Below are 8,421 nucleotides of genomic sequence, written 5' to 3'. Positions count from 1 at the left end.
TATTGTTGTTGTTGTTGTTTTTTTCATCATGTTGGTGGATCCCTGTTGACTCCCATGCATACATAAAATGTCATTAGTTGATAGGGTAATGAAAAATTATGAGCATTGTCCAAATGATTGCAGTGACATCCAGTGCTTAACATTGATTGTTCCGAGATCAATCAACCAATCCGCTTCACATAAAAAGCAGTAAAAAGGAAAATCAGCTCTTCGCTTTCTGCAGCATTGCTAACGAATGTCTTGGCTGTTGTGCGTCATATCTTTACTGTAAATTGGTTTGTCCTCAGGACGTGCTGAGGCATATCTTTCACACCAGCTCCAGGAAGCTTTGACAATATTGCTCAAATATTGACCAAACCTAATGGATTGCAGCATGTATTTTCTTATGGGGGAAGACTTCTCAAGTGGGGCGAAAGGGACCTGATGGGCTGGAGCAGCTGCTTGCAGCAGGCCACGCTTGGGAATGCTGGACACATGCAGATCTGAGAACTCACTGTTGGCAGGAAGGCGGACACTAAAATCAGAAGTCAGCGGGCGATAGCAGCTTGCCACAGGACGACGCAATCACCTGCCATGAAGATGATGATGCGGGTAGAATTTGAAGAGCTCCGGGGTGGACACTGAGGAGAAGCAAGACAGAAAGCAGACATTTTCTCAATACCATATGCTTTGTAAGTCATTGTAATGTCTAATTTGAAAACGTTAGCCTATTAGAATGAAGATGTAGTCAATCCCAACATTTTCTTTATATAATATGGTTACTGCGGTCTATGAAGACAGGGCAAAAAACAACAACAAAAACCTTTGTCCCCAGACAACCACAGTGTGAAAATCACAACCAGCTGATCACACCGAAAACAAGATGGACGTGCATTTCATGAATTCTGTATGTTACTGTTAAAAGCATTCAAAAGGTTCTCATAACACGTACTGTACATGTACATCTCGTGTGCTGCCTTGAATTTCAGCCAGAAAAAGAACACAAGGTGATTTGTTACGTCCCTAACTTCTTCTTTCTGCAGTGGTGGAAAAAAACAAAAAACAAAAAAAAAACAAAAAAAAAAAACAAGTTGTGCCTTTATGTTTGGAAGGAAATTGAACTATATCTCTCTTGCTGCCTGAAGCCCAAACCAGTACTCTTCTTGCTGTGATAACATTTAATAAAGCTTAATCTAAACTGGCTATCATGGTGTTATTGTCAATTGGCAGATTTACTGTATTGGAAATTTCCAGTTGAGGAATGAAAACTATTTGTTTAGATGCTGCTCTAAAACAAGTGAATTAAGCCGAGTATCCAGTGATTCTTTTCACCTGTCAAAAAAAAAAGGTTCTAAGCCAATTGCTGCAGTTGAGGCAAAACCTTTTGACCCTTCTCCAACCAACCACGCCCACCACCACAACCGCCACCAGTATGACCATGACTGCAACTGTGGATACACTTGCTCCAGTTGGCTAGCAACAAGTGACTTGTGTCAACAATTGTGGCTTACTGTCACGTTTCACTGAGAACCGGCGAGCGTTTGCTTTTCACAGCCACCATTCGAGTGAATAAACATCATGCAAGGAAAGTGATGTGTATGTGTTATTTGTTATTTTTAACATTATCATGGCAGCTGACTCACTTTTCCTTTTTCTCTGCCATACTGTAAATGTATTTTTTCTGCCCAAATTGCAACATTTATTATATAAGTAATAACTAGCAGAAATGCTCTTGCCCAGATTGCTCCATCATTCTTAAATGACAGTGCAGTTATTAGGTTGCTTGATTGCTTGCTAGGTTTCTTTCCAATCATTTCCGTGAGGGAAAACAAAACAAAACACACATACTCAGTAAATGCTTTGGTAAACTATACACAGAAATATTTGTTTCTGATCAGAATCAGAACACAGCTTTAATATCACCACTAAATCCTTGTCACTCCACTTTCAAAATAAATAATCAGCAAATAAAAAGGCAGCTTTGTCCTGTCTTATCAAAGAAAGCCCAGCAAAGCTTTTTTAAATTAAAGTGAGGACACAAACTGCAGTGAAAAACATAATTCACCTTTTTCATTACATATCAACAGAAATAATAAGAACATTACAATTGTTTAATTATTTTTGTCTTCAAATGGAATTTAGTCTTTCAACACTTTCTAAATTATCTTGTAATTGAAAAGCAGCGTAAACAAATTATTGGCAGTGCCATATGTAGTAGCACTGCATTTGTTCAGAGAATAAAAGAGCCTAACAAATTTTAGTGAATCTGACATGACGCATGAAATTAACATTTATTCTTCAGGCCTAGGCAAAGTGCAGAATCTTTCTGGCTGCGTTTTGATCAAATCCACTAAAATCCTATTGCATTACCTGCGCCACAACTTATACCTGCATTTAGCTAGTCTAAGCTCTAACCTACTTTCTTTAGCCAAATTGTTAGGTGCATGTAAAAGAAAATGCCATTGGTCCACCGGAACGCCCAGCAGTTGCAGCACTGTCTGCCAAATTCCTAAGCACGGTAAACTAGACTTGCCACAGCAAGAAAATGAAGATAGGCCCGTTTTTGCACTAAGCGCTTTTGTGCATGGAAAAAAATAAATAAATAAATGATTGTTATTTGCAGTAATATATGTGCTAACATGGTATTCTGATGATTTACTGGTTTAATCCAGCCATTTTGATACATCTCAATCAATCAATCAATCAATCAATCAATCAATCAATCAATCAATCAATCAATCAATCAATCAATCAATCAATCATTAAAATGGAACTCAATGTGCTAAACAATTACAGCCTCCATAATACAATAAAAAGAACTACATACACACATAGAAAAAAATATTGGGGCACAGAGAAACCCTGTGAGGAAAGGCACCCAGGAAACACTGGAACTCAACACTAAACAACAACAACAAAAAATAAAAACAATTAAAAGCTAAAAGAAAACGGAATAAAAGACAAAAACAAAGCTAGAACACAATATTATGAAATCTCAGGGGGCTGCCATTTTGACATTATACTGCCCTCTGCTGTCGACTGTAATTGTCATCAAAGTCCCTTCAGACTCGCATTTGGAACATCACGTGACCAAACCCAGAAAACAGGTGAGCCATGACGTTCACAATGCACTGGCTTCGAGCAATAGAGATAGTATGATTGAATTCAATTCAATTTCATTTTTATGCTGGGGATGAGCTATAAAGTTAATCTGCGTATTATTGCTTACTGACGAGAACTGAATATAAAAAAACAAAAGACACTTATCTTCAAGGCATCGGGGAATTTTTTTCTTCATGTCCTGTTTGCGGCTTAGTATTAAATTGATTTCTATAACAACACTATGTATTAACAAAGGTCATCAGTGCTCTAGTGTTCACAGCACATCTGCCTCATAGTCAAGAGGTTCAGGATCAACCTGCCCAGGATGTAACCCACCTCTGCCTAAATTTGGTTGGAATAGACTCCATATGGGATGATAACCAGAGAACATTTTTTTTTTTCACCTAGGAAATGAGCACATCACAAATGAAGCTAAAGATACTTATGACACCCTACACAACACTTACTACAAAACCAATAAATCGCCACTAAGTGTTGCTTTGTTAGTATCTGTCAAGTGTTTTAAAGGGTGAGTAGTTTTACTTATTGTTAAAGAGTTTAAAAATAAACAAATGAATAACATGTGCTCTATACTGCATTATTTCTTATGAGGAAGTTGTTTTGGAATTAGAACAACTTTGAAATCAATAAGTGCAACAGAAACTATTGGCTGCTCCACTAGAGTTCAAATTTACACAATTCATAGTTTAATGACCACCCGAGTTTAAGCTTAACCAGTGCATTATGCAAAATGGATCATTTTCCAACAGTGTTCGAGGCAGCCCCGTAGCACTCTGAATACAGATACTGTATTATGTTAATGTTGTAAAACAAAATTAACCGATACTATGGGAAACATCATCCATGTCTTATTGCCCAAGCTAGCACTCATTCCCAAAATGGAGTAACTTCATCGAAATTGAAGAGGGATACATTTTGGTCCATGTTGCCATCTCAAGCTCCTAATAAAACTCTCGTTTTAGCTCCCATCTGCGAGCTTTGTTCTGAATGCTCACAGTTGCTCGGAGCTCCGGTAATGACCAATCACGGCTCACCTGTTTTCTGAAGCTCAGCTATGATTGGTCATTAACTGAGCCCTGAGCAACTGTGATGTCATTTTCAGTTGATGACTAAAACCGGGTAGATTTGGGTGCTGAACTGACATTTCACAAAACATGCTAGTGTCAAGAAAACTTTGGGGTTGACTTCCCCTCATAACAAACACTATGTGGATTTTAGAACCTATCACTGTTAATACTGTTTACGAAGGGTAATCTGTTCAAACACTGCAGCTCTGCTTACCTTCTGGCATTGACATGGCAGAGCTGGGATAGTCAGGATGTAACTTAGCTGACTCCTCATTCCACAATTGTGCGAAACTTTGGATGACTCACATATTTTTAAAAGTTAGTTTAATACTTGGTAAATGGGAAAGCACTCAAAAGAACCAATTAAATGTACTGTATACAAAGAATTTCAATTTAAAAAGTCAATTTTATGAAGTATTGCAATTCCCCTTAAATACAGCAATGTCAGAGTAACCTTGCAGCTTTTGCGTTGGTTTGACCTTTCTATGCAAAAAAAGATGTAAATGTGTTCCTTTTCAAACATCTTTGTATGAACATGTACATGCACACAAAGTAGCAAAAGGTGACATTTTGGAAAAATAGGCTGCAAAAGTCGATGATTCATGTTCCTGTCATTACAACCTGGCGAAAAGCTTTTATTCATGGAGAAAAAAAACAAATCCACGTTTCAAATCAGAGAGGTTGTTCCAGCAAAAGCAGCCATAATGATAGAGCCTCCTCTCAAATGTAGGAAATCAACATCTGTGTTTTCCTCCCAAAGGCTCCACACGCTTGCATACTTGTTTTATTTAGAATGTGGAGAAACACTTTTATTATTACCAGAGGCAACAAATGTGGGCTGAAGCAAGCTATCGATGCTCATTCGTTCTCTTACTTTATAGCTGAGAAGCGGAATATCAACATTTCAGTGACAAAAAGGAGAAATTGCACCACACGTGTCAAAGCATCCACACAAACACAACTGTGTTTCCTCATAAACACAAAAACTGTAATCAAGAGAAATGCCTTTGAAAGCTTTGGGATTTCCAGCATCATAAAAAAAATTGGCAGTATAATCTGTGCACGTGTCTTGATAATGATCCAAGTTCATTGTCATGTTTTAGCAAGCAGGCTAACATATTGTAGATGAACATGAACAGCTTGTGGCTGCCTGACCCAGGTGGGTCGCCAGAAAGCTCTGCAACAAACACCTGCGCGGAATAAGAATTGGAATATGAATTGAATTGATGATGAATACATTTCTGGAAATAGAACACTGTCAGACAGATGCACAGTAAAAATGACAAATAAATAGAAACTGTGAGAAATGAAAATGAAATTGTTCTTTTTTTATTTTGTATTTTTTTATTATTATTTTTTTTTTTTAGACATTATTATTGGTCTGTTTTAAATCTGTTCTGGCCATTCGCTGGAATTAATGGAAATATATATTTTTAAAAAAATCTGTTACCAGGGTCAAACTGCCACCATCATAAAGCCTTGAGTAACTGCACAGGCAATGCTAGTTAAAACGACCATTTTAACTCTCTTAACGGTTATACAAGTGCAAAAATAATGAAACCACACTTGACAGTAAACAAACAAACAAACCAAAACAAGTGAGAATGGAGCTGTGCTGTCTATAATGTGTATTCATCTCTTCTGAAGTGCATCATCTCTTATAACCCTCTGGTCCTGCTCGGAATAAGTGTTGCAAAAAAAAAAAAAAAAAAAAAAGCCCAAAGAAAAAGCAAAGCACCCAGAGTTAATCCTTGAGATGTTTTTAGGTACGCTGAGGTCTTGCGTGAAATGCTGACACTTTCAAAAGTTTTGCACGACTTTAGAGACATCATTATAACCTCGCTTTCACTGCAGCAGAGCTTCTGCTGCATACACATAATTATTCTACACTGAAGAATTTGTATGAAGCCAACACTTATGATGAGCGAGCACCAATATTTGCAAATTGGGAGAACTGATGAAAAAGCATTTAGGTGTATGGCTTGTTTATATGAAATACAATAATTTCTTGAATTGAGTCATTTTGTCGTTTTCATTTTTTCACTCTACTGGAAGACAACAACAAAATAATATGCAGTCGACCTTCCTTGCTCCATTCAAAATTCTATGACTGTGTTCTCCATTATGAAAAATGCAATAAAAAAATAGCCTTGAATAGAAATACTAACAGATTATAAAATACTGACACTAGTTACTTGTATGTGTCACAATCACTGTTTTTATAGTCAATGCAAACTAATGAAATATACCGGTAAATAAAACTCAAATTGGATAAAACATTTTTGTTAACAAAATAATATGTACATCATATTATAATACTTGTCAAAGTTCTAGTGGAAAACAAAATAATCCATTCACATTCCATTGTTTTTCAATCTCCCTTAGTGTGTCCCAACTTGAATATTAACAGAACTTATTCAATAAGTGGAAGAAAAAAAAAAGAAAGAGAAAGAGAGAGAGCTAACAACCTCAAATGACCTCCAATTTTAGCGCCAATGGAAATTAGGAAATACATTTGCAGAGAATGTTTTCGTCAATAAGTCTATTAAGGGAATATAGACTAATATTGACTAGCAGAAGCAATAGTTGAGAAAGATCTTGTTCAATTAGAGTAAGTAATCAGTTAGGGTTTGCGCTAGATTTATTAGATCCCATTGTATTTGAATAATTCCACGACCTTTTGGAGTGCAATAGCTTTCAACTTTGAGATCGATGTCGTGTCATTCCAAAGGCTGATGAAATCGCATCACACCTATTTGTCTTTTTTTCTTGAGCCAACCACATGCCTGATGAAATGTAGCGTAATGTAAACCCACTGGAGCTACTTAAATGCTCGTGGAGTTTCAGGGAATGTCAGACTTCAAGGCTGAACCTAATCAGTTGAACTTTCATTCATTTTTTCCCCATTTTCAAACTTCTTCTAGTGGTTTTGTTAGTCTGAACTCTGAATGAAAGTTTCAAGGCGAAGATGAAGTTTCTTCTTATTTTGCTCCTCTATTTGGTCCACTCGTCTATCACTGTAAGTATAAACCCCCTCTATGATTCTCCTTCCTTTTTGTTGCCTTTCTTTGACTTTAAATGTAGCTGATACAACACACCCACAGTGTGTCATCACCAAAGCAGCAGCGAGTCTGACAGTGACGAGTCTCACAGTCATGAGGTGAGACTGACATTCTGGACACAGATGGCGATAAAACGGTCTTTTGTGAATACTTGGAAGGGTTTATTTGTTTTGTTCAGAGAGGCAGTAAAGCCTGCGTTCCCCTGCTGGCCTCTATTTCCCAAGTTGTGGCTGCCACCTTCACCTGCCCCAACCCCACAGGCACCTCCACCTCCAGTCAAGTGCAGTCCCGCAGACCCCAACAGATGACATTGTTTTCTTTAATATTCTAAACAACAAGGCAGCCAGACTCATACATTGATTATTGTATATGTGGAGTGGAATGTTACAATGACGTGATGGTCTGGAAAATTGCAGAAATATGCTCACTCTGTCTTCAAGATCATTTGTGAAATGAAATGTAGTATGAACAATTTCGTTTTTAATGTTTAATAGTTGTGCTCTTCAGTGCCTGCCTAGTAACCAGGTGTGATATTTTTAAAAAAAAGTAAATAGTAAGTAATAGAATCTTTCGGTCTTTAAAAAAGTATCAGAGTGAACTGTTCTACACTGTTACAAAACAGGTGAGCTAATAAACATATCCAGCAAAGCTGCTGTGTTAGCACAGATTAATGCTAGCTAACAATGTTAGCAGCATTAGCATATGACAGTAATGTTATTATATTAATTCAGTTGACAAGTGTATTTTGGTTGCTTACTTCACAAGTGATAATGCCATTGACTCTCTATCTGTGTTTGCTTTAATCTTGTGTGTCTATGTGATTAAATTATCCAGCACTGGCTTTGCACACAGTTGTTAGCTAGCAACATTTACTTCTGAAGTGTGATGTCGTGTTTGCGTAGGACAGTAAAATACAAAATTACTTGGATGCTAGCTTGATTTCAAATGATACTAGGAATGTGCCGGTTCATGGGTTTTTACTCACTAGTTATCATGCTAATACAATTTGGGTTTGCATTGGCCAGGGAGCTGTTTCTAAAATTGTGCATCTTGTAGCATAATGGAGTTTTTTTTGTTTTTTTTGTTTTTTGTTTTTTTTAAAGTGACAATCATTCCTTAATCCTTAATAATCTTTGCTTCATCCATCTCTTCATTCATCCATGAATCATGACTCAGCATCATGGGCAGCC

Source organism: Festucalex cinctus, chromosome 6 (genome assembly GCF_051991245.1).
Source record: "Festucalex cinctus isolate MCC-2025b chromosome 6, RoL_Fcin_1.0, whole genome shotgun sequence".
Taxonomy (NCBI): domain Eukaryota; kingdom Metazoa; phylum Chordata; class Actinopteri; order Syngnathiformes; family Syngnathidae; genus Festucalex; species Festucalex cinctus.
This window is presented reverse-complemented; position numbering follows the sequence as displayed.